The sequence below is a fragment of the Nannospalax galili genome, unplaced genomic scaffold, assembly GCF_000622305.1.
Source record: "Nannospalax galili isolate Female #2095 unplaced genomic scaffold, S.galili_v1.0 scaffold399, whole genome shotgun sequence".
Lineage (NCBI taxonomy): Eukaryota > Metazoa > Chordata > Mammalia > Rodentia > Spalacidae > Nannospalax > Nannospalax galili.
Window position 1 is genome coordinate 775,332 of NW_008345053.1, and position 16,504 is coordinate 791,835.

Below are 16,504 nucleotides of genomic sequence, written 5' to 3' on the forward strand. Positions count from 1 at the left end.
AGTAAGGGTAGGTGCAGATAACAGGCAGACGGGATGTATATATCAAATTATATATTGTATCAAATTCCCCAAAGGTCAATAAAGAAGGAAAAGATGACAGATACATTTAAATCATTAGCATTAGAAGTAAATTTCCAAGTCAGTGAAAAAACCTACATAGAGATGAAAAAGCATTATATTCTACAGTCAACTATAATTGACTCAAGAGAATAAAAACGGTAACTCACATTTTTCCGTAGATGGAGTGTTCCTCTAACGCCTGCTTTTCTTCTTTCTTTTAATCCCTTTGTAAAATTCTATCACAATTTTTAAATTAATTCCATTTCCTAATATCAAATTTCTTTAACTTTCATGCTGATTATTTGGCCACAAGATTTTTTTAAAAGAGGGTTATGCCAAAGCTCAAATTGTTAGACTGAAATCAGGGTCTGAGTGATGAAATATAAGGAGGGCTTTATATGTGAGATTCTAGGGATACATGTGTACATACAACATTCTCTTTACAGGCAGGAACACTGTGAAGGAGCTCAGTACAGGTCCTGGGAATTTTTGTTGACAGTTGGCCAGGCTGTCCAAAATAAGTCATCCCAGGGACTGTTCATCTAGTTTGGGCAGAATAAGAGACGTTTGTCAAAAGTGCTGAGCCAGACAACTATGCTTATATCCACCTAACTAAAGCAACACTTCTATCTACTATAGTTTAAAAGATACTAGAAAATACCCACCTAACATAATGCAAATATCACAGTGAAAGAATTTTTCAGAACCAGACAGGAGCTCATGCTGTTTACAGGAGAGCAGCTTAAAGTGTACAACACAAAGTTGAAGGGAAAATCAGCCCCGCGACTTTAGTAACAATGATTGGAAAGTTTTTCCGAGTTGAAAGAGAAATCCATATTTGGGCATAGGAAGCAACTGTGGATCAGAGATCTGCCTACAACTGAGGGTTTAGATGTAACTTCATCAAGCAAAGCTTGCTACAGCTCGGGGAGCCTGTACATCTGCAGGTTTTTACCTTGTTTAGCAGCCAAGAAAATCTATCAAGGACGAGTCATGTTCAAGTTCATGGCCATCAGACATGATTTTTTTCTTTCTCATGACTTCCTTTCATTCTCCAAGGAGAAAATAATCATCAAGGTGGGATAAAAGAGTCAAGTTACCACTTGAAAACATAAGAGTCAGCAGGGACTGGGGAGGTGGCTCAGGGGTAAGACCATTTGCCACACAAGTGTGAAGATCTGGGTCAGATCTCCAGCACCCATGTAAAAAAGCCAGGCATGGCTACTACACACACCAGTCACACTAGCAATACCAGTAACCCTAGAGGCAGAAGGATAACTATGGGCTGCTGGTACCAGCACCGCAAGGTTTATTGAGGGACCTGTGTCAAGGCAGCAGAGGGTAGTAGACCAGGACATGGGCATCCTTTTCTGGCTTCGGTCCTCCACTCTTACCTGCAAAGTTTTGAACTGTGCGACTCTCCACAGGCCATAGGTGCCAGCAGCTGGTTCTCTGGCTAAGTCTCTGAAGTGGCTTCACAATGGTGCCTGATTTTCAGATTTGGGGGCTATTTGTCCTGCAACCTCAGCCATCAACTGAGTCCAAGAAAAGTCTTGGATTCTCAGCTTATCAGTCTTTTCTCCTTCGCAGGTAGGACACACACCAGAGCTCCAACTGCTAAGGCACATTTTCTGCAACTGTGTTTTAAAAACATCTAGTAATTCGGCTCCGAAGAACTCACCCACTCACTCCCACATTCTCTGACCCTGTTTCTTTGCCCTCCCTGTATTTCCGACTGGGTTTGCAGGATCTTTACTGTCTTCACAGTGTCCTGTCTGGTGTTCTTACTGTAACCTAGCCACATTTTTACTACACAGAACTTGTGAAGACATGTTCAGTTACTCTATATTTAAACTTGCTTATGCATAAACTGTATGTCTTCCTCAGATCCTGTGAGGATCTGCACACAGGTCTCAGGAGCTTCCTTTGGTCTTCTACCACTCAAGGCTCAGCTCGTTCCTTTTTCTGTCACCCGGCACTGCTTCCCGTTCCTTGGTTTTCCTCATTTTGTGATTCGCTTTCTTCTTTTATCTCTGTGGTTATTGTCTGTCTCCAGTGTGGAAACCTTTGTGCTTAGCTGTCGACGGATACCCCGCACGAAACTTTTCATTAAGCAATCATACTGTTTACTAGGAAAGAGTGAAAAGCCTTTGCATTAATGTAGTACTTCCCAGAATTCTTCAATTAAAACACCCACAACACTTTAAGTCCCTGATTTTTAATTTGGTATCGTCTATTAGGTCTGCCAGCACCTAGGAGATGGAACTAGCTCTGCTTCATAGTCAAAACCATTTATTATATATCATTGAATTAGTAAGCAAATATCATTGAATTAGTAAATGATTAATATACTTACCTGGCATGGGACGTATCATGATCAAGAGGGTGGTTTGTCTGGATGTGCTAACCACTATGATTTCCCCAAATGGAGGAAACTCACTGCATAACTGTGGGGTTGGGGGACTGCAGTCACACATTCCCTTGTTTAAAAAAAAAGTAAAGCAAAAAACAATATATTGTTGTTTTACATGTGTTCCGTAATTTAAAATCAAATTATTCTGCTCAAACTTTCCAAACTCTACTAGATTAATGCATATTCGCTTTACCCAATAAAAACCTGAATCTAATAAATATGCTTGGTAAACCATAATTGCTATAGCTGGACAATGTAATTTAGTACTAAATCATGTGAACAGCATGCATGAGACATATATATAGATATATATAATTATTGAGGAAAAAAATCTATTTTTGACTACTGAGAGGAAAGAAGATAAACTGTATTATAAGCCATATTTTGTTTAAAAACTCTCTGTCAGTGGAAGGATATCAACACATTTTTCTAACTAGCTACAGGAATGTTACCAAAAGAAAAACATGTTTTTCTCTATTAATGATTTGTTGCTGCTTTTTAAAAGAGTCTCATTACTTAATCATTCTAGAAATAAGATTCCATACTTGGATCATTCTATCAAAAACTAGTAACAATAAGTTTATTTATTAAAAGTATTTTATATATGACTAGGCTCACAGTGACTGAAAAAAAACATTTTATATTCTTAAAACAACACGATTGCAAATGTTTCACTATGGCTATTTTATTATAGCTCTTTAATTTTTTTGATTTATTTATTTTTATTTTATGAGTGTTTTTCCTGATGTGTATAAGTGCACCAGTGTCATAGAATGACTGTGAAGGCCAGAAGAGGGTGTCAGGCCCCCTGGACCTGGAGTTACAGACCATTGTTAGCCACCATGTGGGTTCTGGGAACTGAACCCGGGTTCTCTGCAAGAGCAGCCAGTTTTCTTAACCACTGAGTCATCTCTCCAGCCCCACAGCATTATTTAAATAACTGTTTTATTAACCATATCTATTGTTCATAGTAAAGGAACTCAGTGTGATATTTTCAGGCATACATCCAGCAGGTGCTGATCATATTTACCCCCCAAAGCATCCCAGAATCCCTCATAATCACTACTCAGTTAAATAGAGAACAAGTCAGTTGTCTTTCTCAGTCTAACTTAACATAATATATTCTGATCACATCCATTTTGGTACAGATTACATGACTTCATTGTGTTTTAAGGCTGAATAATACTCATTATGAATATATACTGATTTTTTTTACCCATTCATCTGCTAATAGACACCAAGATTGATTCCTTCTCAGATATTTTGAATAGTTCTGCAATAAACAGGGGTGTGGAAGGCATATCTTTGTTTTGCTGATTTTTCCCCCCTTGGGATATTTATCATTTATCTAGAAGTTGGATAGCTGAGTCATATGGCAGTGTTGTGTGTGTGTGTGTGTGTGTGTGTGTGTAGATATAGATGTATCTATATAGATTCTATATTATTCATATGGCATTTAATTGAACTATAATATTAAGCAGCTTCCTGTGATTATGTATACTCTACAGCTTTGTGGGTGAAATCAGATCATTTGGCAAATCTGACTGGTTGAAAGTCTTGTGCTATTTCTAGGACAGCTTCATTCATTTTAACAGTATATTAACAATGCAATGAATCTCTTTGTTAGTGGTTTGAGTCTGGATTGTCCTACACTGGTTCATGATTTGAGTGGTTAGTCCCTATTTGCTAGTGCTGTTAGAGACTGGAACCTACAGAGAGGAGGCAGGTTCCTGGGGGAGGTTCTTGGGAGCACATTATCTGTGAATCCTTCTTATCCCACTTGTTTTCCTGGCAGAATAAGAAGTGAAAGTCCTTCCACAGCCACCATGTTCATCCCAAGAGCCTGGGCCAGGCAGCTGATGAGTGAACCCTTTGCAACAAGAAGAAACTAAATCTTTCCTCCTTTAAGTTCTTCTAGTGTGTGTTTCTCACAGCAATGAGAAAAGTAACTAATGCAAACCCTCAAAAACTAATTAAAGAAAGGTAAACAATTAATAAAATCAAGATGATAAATATCCAAAGAAACCTGTTATATTAACACATCTACAGGAATCATTGAATCCAGCATTTGCAGCATTTTGTCAGGTCTTAAGGCAGAGAAGTAGATTGTCTCAGTGATGCTGCAAGCAAATACTCACTTGAGTGTCCGCTTTTGATGAGAAGCCTTGGCAAGCTGCCAAGACACTGACCCTATGTCTCTGCACGACTGAGCTCCACTACCTTGGAAATCCAGAGCTGCCTGACACGTGGTGCCTTTCACGGAGAGAATCCACACAAGGTCCGTGTATCGCCGGTAGAGCCGTTCTTTGCGCTGGCAAACATGGAGTAGCTGGGGAAGATGGTGGTTTAAAAATAACAGGAGTATGCCTGAAACCTTTCAGAAAGAATACCAGGAGTATGCCTGAAACCTTTCAGAAAAAATACCAGGAGTATGCCTGAAACCTTTCAGAAAAAAAAAATACCAGGAGTATGCCTGAAACCTTTCAGAAAAAATACTAGGAGTATGCCTGAAACCTTTCAGAAAAAAATACCAGGAGTATGCCTGAAACCTTTCAGAAAAAGCAAGCGTTGGAGGTGGAGAGGCCACATACTTGTGTCACAGAGCTGTGTCAAATCTTGCTTGACTACCAATGAACTTCAGTTTTGTTAAAGAAGTCAGTCAAATATTTCTAAGTGCAGTTGACTAGAAAGGCAGACTCAGCCGTTAAAGTGGTAGATATAAGGGCTGGAGAGATGGCGCAGAAGTTAAGAGCACTGACTGATCTTCTACAGGACCTGGGTTCAGTTCCCAGCACACACATGGCTGCTAACAACCATCTGTAACTCCATTTCTAGGGGAGCCAACGCCCTCTTCTGGCTACTGCCAGCATTGCATGACATAAGCAGACAAAATATTAATTTATACACATTAAAAGAAGCAGAATACGGGCTGGAGAGACGGCTCAGCAGGTAAGAGCACTGACTGCTCTTGCAGAAAACCCAGGTTTGATTCCCAGCACCCACATGGCGGCTATGAATGGTCCTTAACTCCAGTTGCAGGGGAATCCGAAGCCCTCTTCTGACCTCCGCGGCATTGCACGACACGGGTGCACTCACTTACATGCAGGCAATACACTCGTACACATAAAATAAAAATAATATATAAAGCAAAACAAAGTTAAAAAGAAAAAAGTAGAATATTAAGTAGTTTATTTCCTCAGTACAACAAGTACCACCACACACAAAGAGGAGGTTGTTCTGGGATTATAGGTGACTGGAAAAGTCATTTATTTTAAATTTAATTTTCAATTGTTTTTAGAATTTAATACATGAATACTGACATTTTTTGGTTTGTGGCATATCACTTGTTCACGTGGGTATATGCAGATGGGCATGTAAGTACACATGCATGCATATGAGCATAAACATATCCAAACATGCATGTGAAGGCCAGAGGTCAACACTGGATTTCTTCCTTGGTTACTCCCCAATTATTTTGTGGGCAGGGCCTCTCCCTGAGCCTGGAGCTCACTGATGCAGATACATGGGTTGGCTGGTGAACTCCAGCAAACGTTCTATCTGTTCCCACAACTCCACCGTTTTTTGTGTGGGTTCTGGAGCAAACTCCAGTCCTCATTCTTGTAAAGCAGGCACTTTACACACTGAGCCATCTCTCCAGTCCCTGATTAAGTTTCTTCTGTGCAAACTTATTAACTTTATGTTTGTGATAGAATTCCTGTTTCTAATGGTTACAACCCAATCACTCTCTACAATCTGTTGTCACAATTTGGGTTCACTTACTTCTTACAGACTGCAACCACAAAGACCACTACTATTGCCAAGCACTGTGAGTCATCTAAGGCAAATCTTCAATATTTACTTTAAATCAACTGGTGGACTATTGGCATGGTAACTTCCTATCTAAGTATTAATGAGAAAAGATGAACATTCCATTTTCTCCATTCTACCTGAGCATGCTTAGGTGTAAAGGACACATAGGGACTGGTCAAAGGTTGCATAGTTGAAAACCTGCAAGATAAATCTTAGAGATCTACACTATACCACCATGGGTACACCTCACAACACTTAAAATTTTTGTGAAGAGGATTGGTATTATATAAAATGTTCCTACCACAAAAATTAAAATAAAACGAGGGAGGAAGGAAACTTTAAGGCTGATAGTTATGTAGATGTTGCACTTACAATGAGTGGCTCAAGACTGTACAAAAGAAAGCTGTGTTTTTAGTAACTTGTTTAATATGTCACTGAAGGGATTAAAACAAATGTGAAGGTGTTTAGTGGAGAACTTTGTCTTTGACCTTGTTCTATTCAACGGTTTCTCGTGAACAAGGAGAAGAAAGGGATAAAGAAAAGAAGACACAACACCCAGGAAGGGGATGACAGTGAATCTCCACACACTGTTTATCTTTCACACGTTTTGAGTAAATTGGTTTGTGGGTCTCTCTTTACTTTGGGTAACAGAAAATCTCAATTCTATATTTTTCAAAACAAGGCTTTCTACTACAAAAGACTTCTTCTTTGCTTGAAGTGTTGCTATAATGTCCTCTACTGTTCTGTCATAGTATAGAGAATATCCTAAACATTTATACATGTTGTTAACACATATTGAAATTAGAAATAATTCAGTTATTCAGCCAAACTGAATAACTATTGGCTAGCAATCATGAACTGAAAAACTCCATAAGATATCTTGAAGACAATATTTACATAATATTAGCATGATCAAAAGACCTAGCCCTCGGCAAATTTTAATGCTACATAAACAAATTCTTGAAAAGTATATTGGGATACATAAAGAAGTATTTTGTAGAAAATATAAAACACTCAAAACTGTTTTTTAAAGGTTAATTTTCTTTGTAATTATGTGATTTTGTCTGCTTATGTGATGTGTGTGCAGCTGCCCACAGAGGCTAGAAAACTGCCTCAGATTCCCCTGGTGCTGGAGCTACAGGTGGTTATAAACATCTGAAGTGGGTCTGGGAACTGAACATAGGTCATCCGCAAAAGTAGTACACTCGCTTAACCATTGAGCCATCTCCCACTGTTTTAATAGTAGCAAAATCCAGTCCAAGGGCAACATATTATATATACAGGTAATTGAGGATTATAAAAAAATGAGAATATGGTAGTTGTATTAAACCAATATAAATGAGCCTTAAAATATAAAGCTGCATAGAAATAAAGAAAAAGTATACTTCAATTTATTACATTATTTTATACAAAAAGAATAAATAAAAAGGAGGCAATTACTTGGCTGAATACATGAGATAACATGGTGGTGGATGGTTAATTTCAAGTCTCAGCTTGCCACAGAGTAGAGTTACCTGGGAAGGATGTCTCAATGAGAGATCGTCTGGATCTGGACATAGCTGTGGGGATTATCGTGATTGCCTTAATTTACGTGGGAAGACCCAGCCTCAGTGTAAATGGCGCTCTTTCTGGGTCTGGGACCCAGAGCTCCAGGGAGAGCAAGTGGCATGGGAAGAAGCATCTTTAGTTCCCTCTGCTCTTGATTGCAGATGTGATATGACCAGCTGCTTCAGGTTTTACCACCTTCACTGTCCTGCTGTGATGGGCTGTAACTTGTGAGTGAAAAGAAAACATTTCTCCCTTAAATTGCTTTTTGTGGGGTTATTTTATCACAGCAACAGAAATGAAATGAGAAATCAAAGCCAATCCAAGCAGCCTTTCCCTCGGATGCCAGGATCCTGGACTATTTTTGCCTCAGAGACTAAGCTGGTTCCCAGAATCTGTGCTTAGCTAAGGAAACACCTAAGTTACCATGGGCTTGCTCTCTGTCCCAGGACAGCCTACATCCAAGGACTGGCTTACTGCCACAGGGAAAAGACTCAACCACCTTGGAATCTCAATTTACCATTAATGGAAAACCATGTTAAACTATGTTATGAATGATGGGAACGTATTTGCCCATTTAACTTGTTTGAGATACTTTCTGTTGGTTTTGAAAACCATCCACTCCCTCTAGAGTCTATCCTGAATCACGAATCTGGTGACAAATCTTTGTCCATATTAGTGTAGCTATGCATTTATACAGTTCTAAATGTCTCCTATTATTGAGAAAATGTCCATTAATATGGACAAAGAAAAATCTGAGTTTTTGTAATCAGTTGTTTAGTGTAGCTATGCATTTATACAGTTCTAAATGTCTCCTATTATTGAGAAAGACTCTGGTGAGGAAGAAAAACTTCCTCAAAATACTTTCCTGTGTAGACAGATATCTGGAAGCCACATTCTGTCACCCAAGAAAGAAGTTAGAGATGTCTCCATTAAGTTAGACTCTAGATTTGAATGAGGATGGTGGTTTCCTGAAGCAGTAGGTATAAGGTACAGCTCTAGAAGTCATTGCCAAGTACAGGCTTTCTATAAGGACAGTCAGTCTGTTGTGACAGAGGTTATAACGTCATGACTGTCAGAGATTGTTAATGGTTGTCTCATCATTCCTTGCACAGGACTCCACTGTTTGGACACGTACCAAAGTTTTACTTGTCTACATAAATGTAGAAAATGAATCTTATTAATGAAGTCTGCACATGAGTATCACGTCTTTTCATTACATTTCCACAGTGGAGTCTGATTCACAAGTGACTCCGTTAATGAAAGGAAGGCAGTTTCCTCCACAGAACACAGATCTCTTCAGCAACCTACTAGTATATTCCTAATATACCTTTAGCTATCCCCGAAAGACCTGTGAAATTGTTTCAATATAACTCAGAATTCTGGGGATTTACTGGGTGCTGCTGCTGAGGTGCTGTGTAAATCCTCTAGGATAGAAAATGTCACTGGAGTTCACTCATCAGAAGTAGAATAAGAAGTTGTTCTAGGACTTTCCTGTCATTTAGCTAGCAAGATTGCGAGGTTTGCTTTTATTCACAGTCCCAAAACATGTGGTTTGGAAGCTTGAATGAGAACAGTAACAAGAAAAGGGTTTTAAAAGACGAAACACCCTGTATTAAACAGGGGTTATTATTTTATTATTGTATTGTACATGTGTATATGTGTGTGAGTATGCATGCATGCCAGAGCGTTATGTGTGGAAGTCTGAGGATATCATGCAGGAGTCAGTTTTCTCCTTCCACCATCTGAGTTCTGGGAATTGGGCTAGATCATTATGCCTAGCAGCAAGCTGCTTTACCTGTGGAACCATCTGACCCACCATGAGGCTATGATTACAGGAAAATAACACCATAAAACAACAGATTGCAAGCCTGCAAGTCCTATCATTCTCTAGTATTCATGTAGACCAAATTACAGTAGTTCCTATCACATTGCATTCAATAGTTTCCTTATTTATTTAGTCTATGCTTTGAAATAAGGCTGTTAGAAAACAATAGTACTTTAAGATCCTCTTATTCACCAAGTAACTCCTGTTCCCCATGTAGTCTCTTTACTGAGTCAAATAAATATAACCCTTGACATTCAAGCATGCAGACATCGGTTTAGCATTTTCTCTTTTGATATAGTTAATTTTTAGATTTATTTTGTTTTAATTATATTTGCATATGTCTGTGTGTGTATGTACATGTAAGTGTAGGTTATGACAGAGACCAGATGTGCCAGATGCTGTCCTGACTCTGGAGTGACATACAGTTGTGAGGCACCAACTCTGTGTGCTGGAAACTGAACTTGGGTCCTCTGCAAGAGCAACAAGTGCTCTTCACTGCTGGACCATCTCTCCAGGCCGTGCTACAGTTATTAATCAGTATCATCACTGGATTTTTACCGTGGCTGTCAGCAGAGCGCCTTCACTGTATTCCTTCAGGACTATGCAGAACTTAGGTTCTTGGCCACACTCTACTCTGTGAGAATTCTTGCTCTTTTTCTCTTCTTTAGAACATCATGGAGGGGGAGGGGCTCATGAGTTTCCACTCCAAGCTGAGGAACTATTGGCAGTTGATGGCTCCTGGGGAAGGGTGATTCAGTTTTCCATAAGGGTGTGGACCCTGGTAGTTCTACCACATTGCAGTGAATGACCCCACACCCATCAGTGTATGGGGAGCACAAATTAGACTTGATGGGTCATAAAACAATAAAGAGGATATGAAGTGGAGAGGTGGGGATTGATCTGAGAGGAGCTGGGGGAGGAGTTGAGAGGAGTGAGGGAGAGGATGGGGAGGGAATATGATCAAAATGCACTGTATACATGTATGAAATCGTCAAAGAATTAATAAAATTATTATATTTCCTAAAGATATTTCCTCAAAGGAGACTTGCATAGCCACTAGTGGGAAGCTAACTTCATAAAGATAGAAGGATAATTTGGGGTATTTATTGACTTGGAGCATGTCTCCCAAACTTTGACATTCTACTTTACTCTTGGGAGAAGAATAGATAGGTGTGGCAAGGTCCTATGAAGAGGAGGAGGAGGGAGGAAGAGCAGGAAGAGGAGGAGGAGGAGGAGGAGGATGAGGAGGAGGAGGAGGAAGAGATGTGATAAGGATGCATGGGCCACAGTGTTAAGGGGCTAGATAGATGGTTCAGAGGGTAAGTGTGCTTGCGTTGCAAACACGAAGACCTGAGTTCAAATCCCCAGCACCTACTTAAAAAGCTGGGCATGGCTGTATATACCTGTCACTCCAGTGTTGTGAGACAGTTATAGGTGGATCCTAGGAGTTTGCTGGCCATCCAGCCTAGCCAAAATGGGGAGCTCCTGGGTCAATGAGGGGCCTTGTCACAAAGGAATAAGAGCAGTAGAGGAAGACTCCTACTGTCCTGTTCTGGGCTCTGCATGTTTGCAAATGGATGCATGCATGCACATACACCACGTCTGCCTGCAATAGAGGAAGGTACCTGCTGTCCATGTCTGCATTTGGATCCATGCAGACACATACACTATGTCCCCCTGAACACACACACACAGGCGCGCGTGTGCGCACGCACACACACACACACACACACACACATAATGATAACAAATAAAGAGATTTTGTGGTACTAAACCGGCTTTCTAGGTCTATTCTAATGATTTCCACAGACTGGGTGACTTATACAACAGATACTTATTTTCCCATAGTTTTGAGGTTTGAAATCAAAGATTACAGTACTGCCAAGCTTGGCCTCCTTGATGCCTTGCCCCTTGGTTAGTGGTTGGGTGCTATCTCATTGCCTTTCCCCATGATTGTACCTCTGTGTCGTTGAACAAATCCATGGTCAGACTTCTGTGCAAGAGTCCCTGGCATCGCTCTATGTGGCTTATCCATCCCCCTCCTATTTAACGATATTCTTCAGATTAGACATGACCTCATGTTAACATCTTCTTTAAAAATTCTACCTCAAAATACAGTCACATTCTGAGATGCTAGGAACTAGGGTTCCATATATTGGAAGGGCCCAGTTCAGACACGAGAGCAAGGGAGATATTGGAAGTGGAAACAGTGACAAAATGGCTACTGGGTTGTGGAGCAGAAGAAATGGAATGAAGGATGCTGGAGGATGGGAGCTCAAAGAGTTGAGAGCCCAGGAAAGCTGTCTCAAAACTTCGATAAGTATGCATAAAATTGAAGGCAAATTTAAGACTCACTTTCCTGAGATGTAGCCCTTAGCTGTTTGGTATCTCTCTATAAGGAAAGGATAAGTCTAATAAAACTTTATGACAGACACAACACTGAGAAACATTAGGTTTATGACATTAGAAACTGTCAAAGTTACTAAGGATATTTGAAGTACTGAGAGGGAGGGGAAGCTGAGTCCTGGAACCAGGTATCATGTCCTGCACCTTTTGAATGTCGTGCTTGGAATAATGCATGATGTTGTAATATCTTAACCTGAATGTAGAGGGGGTGGGAATTATAAATTTTATAATTTTGAAAATTACATACTAGCTACTGTTGTCTGGACATCAAGTTGAGATGTGTGTTCAATGTTTTACTGGTGGATGAGATTGTATGAAAATAGCTGAAACACAGGCTGAAAAGATCATTCAGTGGTTTACAGTGCTTGTTGGTCAATCATGAGAATAGGAGCTCAGATCCCAGGACCCATGTTGGACAGCTCACAAGTGCCTGTAACTTCATCTGCCTCTGAAAATACTCATACTCATGTGTGCACATACACTCACACAGACACACACAGAAATAAAATAAAACAAATCTTTAAAAATGGTTGAAGTATTATTAAAATCATAAAAGATGTCATGTGACTCATAGTAAAATAAAGAATTTCTATTTAACTCAGGAGAGAAAGCAGTCAAGGTATGGTAATTCAGTATTTTCAGAAATATGAACTAGAAGCTTCCATTTTTAATTCCATGTACTTCTAGCAAGTATAGCTAGTAGAAATGAATAGAAATCACAGTGGCATGGATTTTAGCTTGATAAAAATATTATAATAAATAGAAGTTTCTGGGCACAGAAAAACCACCCACCTTGAACCTTAATTTTTCCCTTAAAACAGGTGGGTTTCCAGTTATTTATGAAGACAAAAATGACCTTGAAAACCAAACTTGAAATTGAATTAAATAGATTCTCCAACTCAGCTGATATATTTTTACAAAATGACTTTGAGAATTTTCTTGCTTTTAAATTAAAAATGGATTTTTTCCAAATCTACTTTATATGGATCTCTCCAATTGATTCCTTGTTGTGGTGCTGGTTCTTACTAAGCTGAACGTCCCCCCAAATTAGCAAAATAGGGTCAAACATTATAATTCCCTATAATAAAGCAAAATGAACTTGAAGCAAGCATGTAAAAAGCATTTACAGATACTAGGAAACAGATTTCACAAGGAAGTTGAAGATGACACATGGCAGGTGTGTCGTGTCAAAGAGGTACAGGTCTGGATGCAGAGGGTTTCTAAGTCTTTTCTCTGTGAGAATTTTCTCTGTTGTGTTCTCAGGCAATCCCTTCTAACAATCAGATCCACAGGAATGAGAACATGCGCTCTGGCTGCTAATCCATTCCGCACTTTTCCTAGCATCCTGCGCATCTCAGCGCACAATGAAAAGCACCATCTCCCCTGGTGTCTGTCCAGCCAATCTTTGTAAGATGCCCTAGATTTTAATCCGGAGTTGGCACCTGTCCTTTAGTGCTTTGGCCTGGGGAGACTCTAATGAAAGGACAATAATCTCACTGTGAGCCTGTTTTATCATGCTGTTTTGTTGTTGACTTATTCCTACTCATAAAGCGATGATAATGATAAATCCATTTGCCATCATCAGTTGATTGCGCTGAACTGAAAATCCATGTAAAGTACCAGGAACCACCTTCTGCTAGTCTAATCCAAGGAAGTAAAAGGACTCAGAAAGGAGTGGATAACCTTCCCATACTCATGTGTCCATGGCAACAACCAAAATCAGCTTTCCTTTATACCACTGATGACGGACATTCAATATTTCAATTCATCTTTTCATGCTGTATTGAGTTACAGCCTTTCTGCTGAGACAAGAATCATCTAAGAGTCTTGCTTCAAAAAACAAGTGTCTCAAATGCCTACTACAAATTGACAAGTGATATCTAATAATGAAAGGGTTTAATGTTTTTTCTTTTTAAAAAAATATATCTAAAGTGCAATGGGTCGGGTACATGGTGGCACTTCCGCATAAACCAGTGTACTGAGTCTGGAGTCTCTTGTTTTCCACCAAGATACAAGTATCAACTGGGCATGAATAACACACAGGTGACTATTCCCTGAATCTTGACCAGTTGTGGAATTTTGTAATAATCTCACTCAGTTGAAAAAGAAGCTTCTTTGATGAGCGGTGAGAGCTACGCTTGTCTGTGAATATAAGGATATGTATTTAGAATATTAGTTACTTTTCTGTTGCTGTGATAGAAAAACCATGACTAGGAGAACTTATAAAAGGAAGAGTTTACTTAGCTTATGGTTCCAGGGGAATTACAGTCCATCATGGCAGGGAGGCATGGTGGCAGAGGTGGCTGGAGGAAGAGCAGAAGCTAAGCTCTCACATCTTCAAGCAGGCACAGGAAGCAAGAGACTGACTTCCAGCAATGCTCAAGAACTCTCTGAGCCCACCCCTAGTGATGTGCTTCTTCCAGGACAGCCACGCCTTCTAAGGCCTCCTAAAACAGTGCCACCAACTGGGGAATAAATGTGCAAATACTTGGAGCCTCTGGGGGATGTTCTCATTCAAACTATCACAAATAGAGTAAGAAAGTACGTTGGTTTAGGAAAGTGGCAGTCTTGCATTCTTCTCTGGGGTCTGTGCTATCTCCCACCAACTGTACTTGGCTATGTTGTCAGCATTTAGTATCATTTATTCTCTTCATCTTAGCCATTCTGATTGGGGTAAGATGAAGTCTTAAAATGGTTTTGATTTGTTTGTCCATAATTTGTAAAAAGGTTGACCACTTTATAATGTGTTTCTTAACCATTTTTATTCCTGCTTTTGAGAACTGTCTTTCGATCTTTAGTCCATCTTTTAATTGGGTCATTTGTTTTTTGAGTTCCTTATATATTATGGATCTTAATCCTCTGTCAGATATGTAGTTGGTGAAAAATTTCTTCCCCTCTGTGGAATTACTCTTTACTCCCTTGGTTGTTTCATTTGCTGATCAGAAGCTCCTTAGTTTATTGAGGTCCACTTGTCGATTGCTGAGCTGAATTCCTAAGCAACTGATGTCCAATTTAGAAAGTCCTTTCCTATACTTATATCTTGTAGAGTACTGCCTATGTTTTCTTCTAACAGTTTCAGAGCTTTGGGTTTCACGTTGAGGCCTTTGATCCATTTGAAGTTGACTTTGGTGCAAGGTGAAAGATAATGATAAGGTTCATTCTCATACAGGTGGAGATCCAGTTTTGCCAGCAGCATGTGTTGAACATGCTGTCTTTCCTCGATTGTGTGGTTCTTGGCACCTTTGTCAATATCAGGTGGCTGAAATTGCATGCACTTGTGTTTGAGTCATCTAATATGTTCCATTTGTCTATGATACCTGTTTTGTGCCAGTATTATAATGTTTTTATTACTATAGCGCTGTAGTTCAGTTTGACATCTGTTATGGTAATTCCCCAAGCATGCTCTTTGTGTTCAAGATTGCTTTGGCTCTCTGGATCATTTGGTATTCCATAGGAACTTTAGAACGTTTTTCCAGTCCTGTGAAGAATGTCATGGGGACCTTGATTGGCATTGCATTGACTCTATAGATCGCTTTTGGTAGAAGCATCATTTTCACAATATTAATTCTGCCAATCAGAAAAGACTTTCTGCACAGAAAGTCTTTTCATCTGGTGTTTCCCTAAATCTCGTTCTTCAAAGACTTAAAATTTTCATTATAGAGATCTTTAATGTCTTGGTTAGATGTATTCCTAGATATTTTTTGATGCTACCATGAATGGGACAGTTTTCCTTTACTCTTTCTCTGATTGCTTGTTTTTGATATATTGAAAGGCTACTGATTTTTATAAATTGATTTTGTAACCTACCACTTTGCTCAAAGTGTTGCTCATTCTAGAAGTGTGTTACTGGAATATTTATGTATAGTATCACATTTGAAAACAGGGAAAATTTGATATCTTCTTTTCCAATGAGTATCCCTTTAACTTTCTCCTCTGGTCTTATTGCTCTAGCAAGACGTAAAAACACTGTGTTGAAAGGAGTGGACAGCTTTGTCTGGTTCATAATTTTCATGGGAATGCCTCTAGTTTTTCTCCATTTATAATAATATTGGCTGTGAGTTTGTTGTACATAGTTTAGTAATGTTGAGGTATGTTCCATCCAATTCATTTTAAAATTTTTAACATAAATTCATGTTGGACTTTGTCAAAGGAATTTTCTCCATCTCCTATTGAGGTGATCATGTGATTTTTTATCTTTAGGTCTATTTGTATGATTTATTACATTAATTGACTCACATATTATACCATTCCTGTATGGCTAGAATATATCCAACTGGATCTATAATGATCTTTTTCATGTGTGTCTGTATGCAGCTTGCAAGTATTTTCTTGAGAGTGTTTACACTGTCTATGTTCATTAAGGATACAGCCTATGATTTTCCTTTGTATTGTCTGGTTTTGGTATTAAAGTGATGCTGGCTTCATAAAAGAAGTTCAGGAGT

The 16,504-nt window shown here is 39.2% G+C and overlaps 1 pseudogene; it reads left to right on the top strand.

Annotated features, from left to right (window-relative positions):
* Positions 1 to 2,408: 2,408 nt before the first annotated feature.
* LOC115071732 lies at positions 2,409 to 2,544 on the top strand (annotated as a pseudogene).
* Positions 2,545 to 16,504: the final 13,960 nt, after the last annotated feature.